Below are 11,943 nucleotides of genomic sequence, written 5' to 3'. Positions count from 1 at the left end.
TATACTTACTCTGCCAGGAAGAGAAAGAAAGAAAGAGAAGAATGTAAATAATGTGGGTGAGTCTGTCCCACGTTCCCCTAGAGCATATGCCCCAGTGAGAAGGGAGATGTGAATCCGATGTTCCTTCAGTTACTCTTAGTTCCTGAATTGCTCTCATAGTATGAGCATCTCCCCATGCTAAGTGTGATTCAAGTGTTTAAAGCTACTTTTTTTTTTTTTTTGGTACAACATGGCCCCTAAATGCAAGCCAACTACTTCATCAGGTGTTTAGCTGAGAAAACAGCAATCTGTTCCAACGCTGGAGAAAAAGCTGGCTGAGTTGGAGGGTATAGCAGCCTCGAGCATATGCATAAAAATGGCCATGTATATTTTACATGGAGGGTGAATAAAAGGACATTTTTCCCCCCGAGGGTATTTCTGGCTTTGTCGGATTTTTCATATTGCTCAGTGATGCTGGAGCCAAATTCTACATGAATTGCCATTCCATGTGAGGGAGGAGAAGGGGCTGGGGTTGGGGGAGAAGTAGAGGTCTTGGGGCAGAACCTTGAGGAACTGCAAGTTGGGGTTATGGGGAGGAAGAAAAGAAGAAATGAGTGAAAACAAAGGCAGAGAACCAAATGAGCCCACTGCTGTGCCATCGATTTTCAGGACTTTTTATTTGATAATTAAAAGGAAACTTTACTAATTATATAAAAGGGACGCCAGGCTGCAGAGAATTTAGTCGGTGGCAATACTGGCCTTTCAAAGATACAGCTAATTGATATAGGAATAAGGAGAGCACATCTATAATGTAATAATGCCTGTTGGCTTGTTCCCTTTTCTTGTGTGCCTCGTGGAAAGTTTTTCAGCTAACTATATATGTGACTGTTAATAACTTATAAGCTAGCTTACTTTTTATTTAAAAAGTCACCAAGTGCCAGGTACAAGCCTGTAATCCCACTACTTGGGAGGCTGAGACAGGAGGATTGCAGATTCAAAGCCAGTCTCAGCAACTTATTGAGACCCTGTTACAAAATAAACAAACAAAATAGGGCTGGGGGAGGGGGGCTCAGGGGTAGAATGCCTCTTGGTTCAATCCCTAATACCAAAAAAAAAACAACCACAAGCCAGCAAGTATATGTCATAAATTCTAAACGATTTGTTTAAATATTAAACAGCAAGTGACAGCGGCAGCTCTCACAGGTGTGTCTTTGAAGTTTGTGTTTCTATTGTGTGCACAGGAGGCTTTGCACGTGTGTAAATGGGTGGAGTGGCCGTTGGGTATTCACACTTTGCTGGTGTACATTCTGCCAGTGGCCACCCTCAATTATTTGAAATGGAGACTATTATTCTGATTGCTAAAGATGAGATGGAGAAAAGGAAAATTAACTCATAAATATTGCATAGGTCAAAAGTTTTATGTGAGGTTTTGAAAGATAAATGCTGTTGTAATCATTTCAGAAATTCCCATTTTAATTAAATACAATATTTTCAAAATTGTGCTATGGTGCCTCGCATAGTCTTTCTAACTTGGGAACTTTCTGAATAATGCACTAAATAAAGGGAAAATTGTTCTCTACTCAGTACTGTTTACAACACATAAAATTTTATAATGATTTTTTTTCATTTGAGCACGTATTAAAGATATGGATATTTTCTCTGGGCTAAATTGCTACCTTTTGTTGTCAAGGTTTAGTCTAGTGCTCTTATAAAGTCAATTTCTTAAAAAGCAATTTATAATATAGAATCACAGAAATTAAATACTGGATTAAAAATAATGGGATAATAGGAAAAGGGACACATAAATGGAAGAGTTTTACCTAATAGACTTTAGTTGACTTGCCCAATAGCATTATTATAATAAAAGTATTATTTGGATTCCAGAGAAAGAACATACTGACGTCAAAGTTTATACATGTTTGGGGTATAATTTGAATCTGGCTCTGTGGGATTCCACCATCAACATCTTTTTCTCTATAACTTTAAACTCCATACGGAGTTCAGTAATACCTGTACTTTGGAGGCTGAGCAATTCAGTAAGACTCTGACTCAAAATAAAAAATAAAATAGGGATGGGGTGTAGTTCAGAGATAGAATTCCCTGGGTTCAATCCCCAGTAACACACACACACACACACACACACACACACACACACACACACACCTCTTATTTCTTACTTATCACAGTCCAGTATAATTCAAACAACTATCCTGGGTAGCTTTCTTCTAAGAAGTGACTCTGGAATCCAATTTCTTTCCATACTGTGATGCTACCATCCTAAACTTGAGGAACCCCCCCCCACACACACACACAGGACAGGAAGAGACTTGGTGGGTCAGTCTCTCAGGAGTTCCCTGAGCAGTCCTAGAAGCGGAATGCCTTGCCTCCATCAGCCCACCCAGATCCTCATCTGGACGGGACCTAAGAGCAAGGGAGACTGAGCTACGTAGCCTCCACTGTGCCCACAAGAGGGAAATGTCAACATGGGTGAGCTGACAGGGAGGGCATTGCCTAGCCCACTCCATGTAAGAGGCTGACGTCAAGTGCATGCCCTGGAACGCTGGGTAGTGACAAGGGGTGGATGGAATTGTGCCACCAGGGAGGCTCGTTTTGTAATGGGTGGCTTGAGACATCAGAAGAGGATATGCCTGAATAGTAGTGAGAGGAAGCCAGGTAGACACATCTGAAGATCAAAGAGCCATTTCTCCTCTTTCTCAAAGGAGAAATGATCAATAAGGTCAGAAAGCAAGTGCCAGAGAGCAGGAAAGAACACAGGTAGAGGAATGGGTAGGAGTCGATGGTTTAGAACTAGATGGATGTAGAAATTACAAAGCTGACATTTACTATTTACCCAATGCTGGCCATCAGGAAGGTTGTTAGTCTCCCTGACACTCCTACGAGGTAGGTTGTATTGCCTCATCTTACAGATGAAGAAACTGAGGCCTAGGGTTTAATAATTTACCCACCTTCACACAACTGCTCAGTGGCAGAGGGGGAATCCAAACGCAGGCAGAGTCCAGCTTTGGATTCTATGCTTTTAACCTTTACACCTTTTTGCCACCCTAACAGACAAAGCATTTCCCCTGTCCCATGACTCCTGGGATATGGCACAGAGGCAACTCTTCAAAAATAAATGCGAAAGAAGGAATGTCAAAGTTGCAATGTACTTCAGTACCTACTGATTTAACAGGTTACACCGGATCTTTCTTTCTTCCTGATCTGGGCAAAACAATTATTTAAAAGGATAAACCAAACCGGCAAATACCTTCCTCTATTACTTTCCTTGCAGAGCTTTGCTTTTGCCATCCCCGGTCAGAAGAAATCCCACTTCTAATTTCCTCCCAAATAGGGAGTTCATAACTTCCTTTGTAATTTAGCTCCAAGCTCAGCAATCAGTACATTAAGTAGATATAGTGCAACTGGAATGTATGGAGCTCTGGAATTCTCCATCAAAATTCCAAGAAATTCAGTACGTCCTGGATAGTGTACGAACCACAAATGGCAGAAGGTTTGCCTTCTTCAGACCCCCTACATGTAATCTCAAAAGCGGTTGACAAATAATCCTGGTATTGTTTCTTTCTTTTTTATATATTCCATAACCAGAGTTTGTTTGTTTGTTTGTTTGTTTGTTTGTTTTGGTGATACTGGGGCTCCTGGAAACCCTTCTAACCTCCGGGCTACACTCCCAGACCTATTTTATATTTTTATTTGCCAAACAGGGTCTCTTAAGCTAGCGCGCTGGCTTCGAACCTGTGTGATCCTCCTGTCTCCGCCTCCCAAGCACGGGAATTACACACGTACGCCACCATGCCCAGCCCCATAGACAGAATTTTTGAAGATTGGGGAAGAAACTAGTAGACTTTTTGTGAGGAATTATTCTTCCTTGGCCTTTTTATGGTTTGAACATTCTCACTGGACGTGGTGGGGCAGGCAAGTCTGTAATCTCAGTGACTCAGGGAGGCCCAGGCAGGTAAATCACAAGTTCAAGGCCAGCCTAGGCAACTTAGCAAGACCGTGCCTCAAATTTTTAAAAAAATTAAAAGGGATGAGCATATATGTCAGTGGTAGAATATCTCTGAATTCAATCCCCAGTACCACAGAAGCAAAACAAAGCGCACACACACACACACACACACACACACACACACACACACAATGAATAGCCTCTTTAGGCAGAGTAACATTAATAATGCTTGTCTGTGTGGCAGGCACGGGTAAAAACCAATTGGGATGCACACTGGCTGCAAGCGTGGCCTTGTCCTAGAAATGACCAACTGGTTATCAGCCCACCAGCTTGTAAGCTTGTGTTAGGGCGCAGTGACAGGCATACAGAGAGACTTGTGACTTCCTGCAGAGAGCTGATGCGCTAGCTCTCTCCCCAAGGCAGGCATTGATTGAGATCGGTACTCTTTGGCTTCCTATAGAATGGTATCACTTGCATTTTAAATCCTGCTGATTTTTCTCGCATAGCTGGAATTCTTGTTATGTACGAAGGATTATTTCTTGAGATTGGTTTGTATCTGGTAAATTTATTCTCATTTAAACAAAAATAGTCATTGAAATATTAGTTGGGTCTAACCTGTTCAGTAAATTTACCATGCAGCTCACTGAAAGAATAGCTCCTCTTATTAAGATATTCAACAATCTGATTCCACTATCTCCATTTATTACTTAAAATTTATTACATTTATTTATTAAAAGATGAGCTCCTTGATTTTGAGAGTGTAAATTCAGGACCTTGCCCATGCATTTCAGTCCTCGACCCCATCCTGCCATCCATCCATCATTTCTCCTTAGCTTTAACCTTAGGTAGAACTAGCCAACATCAACACTTCTGCTACAGACCACTAATTGTCGACCTATGAATTCTCTTCTTGCTGTTGGTAGTAGAACTCTAGTCTTATGAGGACATGTGGCCAATCAGCTCTTCTCAAAGTTTGCTCTGATTGATGGGATATACACAAAAGTGATGTGCAAATTACCTAGTCAAGTTTCCTTTGGTGTGGTATGATTTTCTTTGGTTCTGGGGATCTAATCTAGAGACATTCTATTTTCCACCTACACCCCAGCACTTTTTTTTTTAATTTTTACTTTTGAAACACAATTTTGCTCAGTCATTGAGGGTCTTGTTAAATTGTTAAGGCTGGCCTTGAACCTGTGATCCTCCTGTCTCAGCCTCCTAAATACTGGGACTACAGGCATGTGCCACCATAGCCCACAAGGACTTTGTTTTTTAATAGAAATTCATTGTTTTGTCAAGTTATGGGTCACTGAGCTCCCACTACGTAGGTAAGTACAACACTTTCTGGGAAATATCAGAGCAACCAGAAAACTGAGTTTTTAAAAACCTCATGCAACAGAACCACACAGGCACACTGGCTCATTCTTCTCACCTTTATGTGAGAGAGGATTGGACTTATTTCCTATTTGAGCCTTTGTATTGGGAGGGGGATCTCTTTGTATGAAATTTCACCTGTACATGGATCTAAAATGTCTTCCAGTGGTAATATGCTAATGGCTTAGCTGTGAGGTGGTGCAACTACTAAGAAGCTGGGCTTATTTAAAAGAAGTGAGGTCCCTGGGCTGTGCCCTTGAAGAAGATATTGGAAACCCAGACCTTTCTCTCTCTGCTTCTCTGTCAGCATGAGGCAAGCAATTTGTTCTACTTACATCCACTGCCATAATGTTCTGCCTTGGCACACACCTAGAACAATGAAGCCCAGCAACTATGGACTAACACCTCTGAAACTGTGAGCCAAAATAAACCTTTTTTCCTTTTAAGTTTATTTTCACCAGTATTTTGTCATAGCAACAGAAAGTAGACCAATATAATATCTACCTGGCCAATATACTGATGTGTGTGATATATCTGAAATACTTTTTTCTAGATTAAAAGTCAACATTTGCCATTTAAAGTGAGTTGTTAGGCAGGGTGTGGTGGCGCACGCTTGTAATCCCCGCGCTTGGGAGGCAGAGACCGGAGGATCGCGCAGGTTTGATGCCAGCCTTGCTGGCTTAAGAGACCCAAATAAAAAAATAGGTCTTGGAGTGTAGCCCGAAGGTAGAAGGGTTCCATCCCCAGTACCACCAAAATAAATAAATAAATAAATAAATAAATAAATAAATAAATAAATAAAGTGAGTTGTTAAACTTGCTAAATTTCACCCCCTTGGACTAAACACCCCACATACAAGATGCAAGTCAAAGTAAAAATTTATACAAGTTTTGATGACCAACCACATTAGTTCTGGCAGTGACTTAATATTAGCATGCAAGGATCTATAAATCTCTGCATTCAGTTGAGTAAAAGATGATTAAAATTAATTAGGCTAAGAATAAAAAAGTTTACAAAGTGGCCCAATAAGAAGTACCCTTGGGAGGCCAACATGGTGGCGCACACTTGTAATCCCAGCATCAGGGAGGCTGAGACAGGAGGATTGTGGTTCTCAGATAGCCTCAGCTACTTAGTGAGGCCCTTTGCAACTCAGTGAGACTCTGTTTCAAAAGAAAGAATAAAAAATAGGAGCCAGGTGTGGTGGCACACTCTTGTAATCCCAGCATTTGGGAGGCTGAGACCGGAGGATCGTGGTTCGTGGACAGCCTCAGCTATTTAGTGAGGCCCTCCACAACTTAGTAAGATCCTGTTTCAAAATAAAGAATAAAAAATAGAGCAGGGGTTGTAGCTCCGAGGTCAAATGCCTCTGGGTTCCATCCCCAGACCGGCAAAAAAAAAAAAAATAGGGTTGGGGGTGTGGCTCAGGAGTAGAATGCCCCTGGGTTCCATCCCCAGTACCAAAAAAAAAAAAAAAAAAAAAAAAAAGGACCATCAGCATGAACTGAATTTCAATGGCAATGGCTCTGTTACAAAAATCCGTAGTCTCCTCATGGGCAGCTTTTAGGGCCCTGGGGTCCTCTTCATTCTTGGGGACCTTAGAGTATGTGATTTTTAAATCCCTGTCCTAAATTGAAACCATGACCTGGACTATCCACCAGTCTTAGCTGGAGTATTGTTTGGAACTGGATGCCTAGAGACTGTCCTAAGTTTTGGATATAGAGTTGTCTCTCTGTATTCATGAGTTATACAACTGCAAATTCAACCAACTGTAGTTGGAAAATATATGAGGAAAAAATGTTCCATCTGTATTGAACATGTACAGGTTTTCTTGTTGTCATTATTCCTTAAACAATATAACATTCTTTCCATAGTGTTCACATTGTATTAGGTATTCTAGGTAATCTAGATACGGTTTAAAATAAGAATAGCATGACGTGGTGGTACATGCTTATAATCCCAGCATTTGGGAGGCTGAGACAGGAAGATCGCAATTTGTGGACAGCCTCGGCTACTTAGGGAGGCCCTTTGAAACTCAGTGAGACCTTATTTTAAAGTAAAGAATAAAAAATAGGGATGGGGGTGTAGCTCTGAGGTAGAATGGCCCTGGGTTCCATCCACAGTACCATAAATAAATAAATAAATAAATAAATAAATAAATAAATAAATGCAGGATTCTGTGTGTTGGCAATATATAATAACAGTGTCATTTTGCCTAAGATATTTCTGTACCCAAGAATCGTGATGTCTGAGGTATGTCATGAAGCCAATCCTCTAGTTGAACAAGTGTATTGAAGACTGGTTCCAATTACTCAAGATGCGAATTAGAGAATGATGGTAATATCATTATAGGATCAGGTACAGACATCATCTAGAATTAGGTACAAACTTCCAGGTGAAGAAAGCCCTTATCCCTAGAGTTTCTGGCCCCTTCCTTCTCCCTTAGTGACCTCTACCATAAAATAGGAATGTATCCCTCCCATGCTTCCAGAACAAATATGACCAATGTTCACACCAGGTAACATGAGGGTTGTGACTACATTGGAGTCCGTGAGATTCTTCAAATAGTTTATGGAACATTCATAACTTGTAAAACATCTTATGCTTATTTATAATTAAATGTTAACAATATTTTAAAAAATTTAAAAATTTTAGAAAATTAAATGAACTCAGTGAGTGACTTGTGGTGTCACTGTCTAGCAGGTTAAGGAAGTCTAATTAATTTCTTCTCATATATGAGTTTTTCTTTCAAAACTGTTGATGATGTTGGTTTTTTACCAAATTTATCGGTGCATGGTAATGGTACAACACAGTGAGATTTGAATGCTATATAGAAATTCAAAGTGCCATGTCTATAGATTGTGGGAACATATATATTTATATATAAATATACATATTATTTATAAATATAAATATTATATATTTATATATTCCCACAATATATAAAGACATATGCTTAAATCAAAGTCTACTCTGAGAACATTGATATATTCCCACAATCTATATCCATCAATCAAAGTCTTCTGCTAAGCATTCTACCAAGTTTCCTCACAGTGGCAGGTCCTATACTCTTCATTTGGTTCATTTTGGTCCAAGGAGATTTTTAAACAATACTGAGAATGTAGCTTTATTTATTTTTTAACATATCTGTATTATTCATTGAGTCTGTCCTAAAATGCACAGGAATTTTGTCTATCTTGATTGAATTTTATTACTCAACACCTAAAGGAGTCCAGTCATTTCTTAATGGGAGGATACAATCTTCATAGAAATGAACAGAAAGTTGGGCCCAGAGAAAAATAATGGAAATCCTCTCATATGAGAAGTGGTTAAAATTTAGGGAGGTTCAACTTTAGAAGTTAAAACAAAATCTGAGCCGGGCATGGTGGCACAGGCTTATTCTAATCCCTGCGCTTGGGAGGCTGAGACAGGAGAATCGTGCAGGTTCGAAGCCAGCCTCTGCTGGCTTAAGAGACCCTGTTTCCAAATAAAATATAAAATAGGCCTGGGAGTGTAGCCCGGAGGTAGAAGGCCCCTGGGTTCCATCCCCAGTACCACAAAAGAAAAAAAAAAAAATCTGAAGGTGGATGGCGATGTTGGCGGTACACACAGCACTGTGGATAGACATGAAAACACCGATCTGTACGTTTAAAATGATTAAGATAGCAAATAAATAGTATATGTATTTTACCACAATAAAAATGTAGTATAAAAAATAGTAATGGCCACTATGGCTTTGTCAGAAATTAATCGCATCTGATTGATCTATTCTTCTCTTTTGGTTCCCAGGAACCCCAGTACCATAATAATAATGATAATAATAATCACCATCATCATCATCATCATCATCATCATCATCACCAACTAGGTTAAAAGGGAAAACGTCTACTTGTTTTGAAAGAAGAATATGGTCTATCTATAATTAGCACTAAGTGTTTCAAAATATATTGTGGTTTATGTATTAATAATTAACATGGCAAGTATATATACTTTCTACATAGAGAGTGTACATGATTCGTTTTTAAACATCCATGTTTAACATCAAAGAAGTTGGCATTAATAAAGCCGTGCTGTATAATACTCTCTGCAAACTATCAACACCTAAAGATTTGCACCTGGCATTGGATTTGTGTCAGAAAGTGGAGAGGGTATTTAACCTTAATTTTTACTAACACGGCATGCCTTTTGGTGGAGAAAAAAGTCCTGCCAAGCAACTTAATATGCTCCATATCAAAAGAGCTAATGGGTTGGCAACCCTCAAAGGATTAGTGGACACAAATGCAATAGAATAAAAGTATCATTTGACATAAGAATGCAGAGATGCTCTCCTGTGCCAAATAGACGAGGCTGGAAATACTCAGCTGCCTTCCTTGGGACAAACTCAAAACTTGGATTAGGTCCTTGCAATGAGCAGATGACCGCTGAATAAGATGATTCAGTAGGCTTCTTTAATAATATACCATGACCTCTACTTCTTTTGGAGCAAAAATCACCCGATTTGGGGAGACTATTGGCGAAAAAGGAAGTTGACACTTACAGAGGTTTACTTTTAGCTTGCTTTGTCCTGCATCACCCAGAGCAAAATTTCTTCTGTCTTTAGGAATAAGGAGACATCTGTCATGAAGCCTCTTACATTTTCCTGTCTGCTCTTTCCAGTGTCATATACCAGACATGTGATAGCCTCCCTTTATAAACTCTAATGTTAGGGAAGAGATCTGATTCACTTGGGCTGTCCACATGGTTATTCTTGACCTATTTGCAAATGTATGACAAGGTACACAGCACATCCTCTTAATCTGACGTTTCTCTTTCTGGCATTGACCAGACCTTTTAAGAATAAAAATATCTCGATTGTGCACACAAAGGCATCAAAACACTGAAAATTAAAAATCCACACAGCCTCATTTTCTTTGGTGACCCTATTGCCTGTCTCTAATGAATTAGTAACATTTTATAAAACTAAAAGTTTTTTTTTAAGTGGTTAAACATTTATGTGTTTGTTTTTGTGCTATTGGGGATTGAACCCAGGCGTATTCTACCTCTGAGCTATACTCCCAATCCTATTTTCTTTTTATTTTCAAACAGGGTCTCACCAGGTTTATGAAAGTCTCACTATTTGTTGAAGCTGTCCGTGTACTTGCAACCCTCCTCTCTCAGCCTCCCAAGTACTGGGATTATAGGCATGTGCCACCACGCCAGGTGTGGCTAAACATTTAATTCCTAAAGCATTTTTTTTTGCAGTCATCTTTGCGAGAATTACAAAAAAATGTTGATCAAAATGTTGTCTTGGTGGTTACTGACAGCTGTTAAAATGCTACTAAAAATATAGCAGCAACTACTGAAAAGCTAACTGCTCCTGTGAAGTCCTAATGAGAAATTCTAAATGAGTTTTTCATCAAGTTCAAGGGAGACTTCAGCTTGTTTTCCATATTTGATCCAATAGATTGTTTTACTATTTTTTTTAGCGGTTGTTATTGCAGATAATGCCAGGGAAACAGCCATGGTACACAGTCCTAATGAGCACACGAACCATGCAGTTATTTATGTAAGATTAGCACAGTTATTTAAAGGTGATGAGTTTCCTCCACTAAACCAAGAATACGTGAGAAAAGAGGAGAAACTGAAAATGCCTTTATTTTTATTAAAGTATACCGCTCTAAGATCCTCCCCCCTTTTCAACTACTGTACATTATTTCTAAATTTAGAACATCAGTGTAGGCACAGTGAAATCTGATTTGCTTCTAATAATATGGCATACTAATTGTGATGCATGTACTGTTTTGCGCTCCGTCAACTCAAAATCTGGCCGTAGAAATGTATTAAGTTTGTGTGTTTTCTATTTAAACTGACTACAGTTGGAATTAAGGTAGACAGATGAATAAATAGGTAAATGAACACAGAAATTAATGAATAATGAAGGCTAATATAAATTTCCAAATTGTCTAGGAAATTGAGTTTGGGCTATTTTGGATATTAACAAAAACCCTGATATGTTTTGTATTTATCTTCTGGTCCGCAATTTCTTATTTGCTTGCAGTGTTTATAAACTGTAGCATGTGTGTTCTGCAATGAACAAAGAAGTTCTATCTTATATGACTCCCCTATTAATCGTCTCCCTCTGACATCTTCTTTATCTCTCTGACTTTTCTTGTCTTTCTCAACTCTTTCCAACAGCTGGCAAGAGACAGAGGGGGAAAAAAATCTAAGCTTTTTAAAAAAGAAAACAAAATACCAGCATGGCTAGGCTTATTAATAAAGTTAAGTATGATGAAACGCATTGGCCTTTAACTGTAAAAGAATTTAATGCAATTAAATTATACGATGCCTAATAGTCTTTACTTTCTTGTCAGAAAATATATAAAGAAGAGGCACATAATACATTTCAAAATATGCTTAAATTTTTTGGCTTATGATTTGACCACTTAAAATCTATGCCCCCAGCAGCATTAGGTGTTGAAAAAATGCGATTAGGAATAGGAAACTAAGGGGTGCCTCTGCTGAAGCTGAAATAGAGCTCTAGGGAGGATTTTCTTGAAACACAAACTTAGATGATATTAGGCATTGTATCTGAAGTTATATAATAGAGGATGTGATGTCACACATGTGAATTGCAAAAGCTGAGTCCTGCACTT

This window comes from Muscardinus avellanarius (genome assembly GCF_963383645.1).
Source record: "Muscardinus avellanarius genome assembly, chromosome: 6".
Taxonomy (NCBI): Eukaryota; Metazoa; Chordata; class Mammalia; order Rodentia; family Gliridae; genus Muscardinus; species Muscardinus avellanarius.
The sequence above is the reverse complement of the archived record's forward strand: the minus strand, read 5'-3'. Positions refer to the sequence as shown.